Here is a 1,280-nt window from a genome sequence, read left to right as displayed (position 1 = left end):
GTTGAATTTATGTGCTTCCTCCCATCTTATCCTCATCCTATGCTGAGTATGATCTTTCACCATACTCCATTCCGTTTGATGACACGGAATTGCTAGTAGCTAACATTTGCCTGTATTCCCTCTTACTGTATAAACTCGGTATTAACAGGAGCCACGTTAGTACTTTTCTTTTTCTTGTTTTCTACATCTTTTTGTTGGTTTTGTTTTTTTGTTTTTTTTCTTGTTCTTTGTTCTTTTCTCAATATGTTGCCCAGCATACTCGGGAAGTTATGGGTTCCAGCAATCCTCTCCCTTCTGTCTCCACAGTAGCTTAGAACACACATTCATGTTGTTGCTTCTGCTTTCTCTCCTCTCCTCACCATAATGACCTTTTACCTAGCAATTATGATCACTAACCCATTCAATTAGAATCAGAAAATGAAAGAAAAAACCCTGCTCATGGGACAGATGCACACGGCCAGTCACAAATCCCTTTTTCTCCCATCTTCCTTGACAATAGACCTGCGAAATTTCCCAGCTGTTGGACAGCTGTTTATTCCGGGACTGGGGAGGAAGCATTTTGTTGATCAGTCTTTATTCTGATGAACACTGCAGCCCAGAAGCCCCATCTCTTTTGCTGAGGTTTTGATTGAGAAGCAGTACTGCTGGATAGAGGCTGCTGAGTTTTCTTTTTCAAGAGAGAGAGAGTTGGGGAAGAGAAGCTTCTCTCTTATGGCCTTCAAAGGCTATTGACTGAGGATGCAATTGTAAAGTTACCTGGCGTCTTTACGGTAGACAGCGGTGAGACTGAGAGGAGCAGAACAAGCATCAAAAGAGTCTTACTGGTACCCAGCTGTGAAAACATTCTAACTCCAGCTTCCGGCCACATGGACTAAATCAGATCTACTTCTCACTGTCCAACGGCTACTCATACAAAGGCATTCTAAAAGGGCTGCAATAGTGAGTACAATCTATATAGCCGTAGGAATTTAAAGTTATGTTTTCTTAGAAAAAGACAATTGGAAATAAAGTCACGATCAATGACTAGATGTTAATGAGATGTTTGCTTGCTTTTTGACTGAACTGAGAAAAATGTTCCTCCATGATAATGGGCTAAGGAGTTCTGATCATTGCTGTAGACAAGATTTATCAGGAAGGATTTCAATTTAAGATAATGTTGTTCTCACCTCTTTCATTTAGTGATACAAAATGAATGCCTGTTTCAAGAGCACTGGAGAATTGGAATGACTGCTGTAATAGCTTTAAACCTGAGATATCTTCAAGAAAGAAACATTTTCTTT

The sequence above is a fragment of the Rattus norvegicus genome, chromosome 2, assembly GCF_021556685.1.
Source record: "Rattus norvegicus strain SHRSP/BbbUtx chromosome 2, alternate assembly SHRSP_T2T, whole genome shotgun sequence".
In the NCBI taxonomy this organism is placed as follows: domain Eukaryota; kingdom Metazoa; phylum Chordata; class Mammalia; order Rodentia; family Muridae; genus Rattus; species Rattus norvegicus.
The sequence above is the reverse complement of the archived record's forward strand: the minus strand, read 5'-3'. Positions refer to the sequence as shown.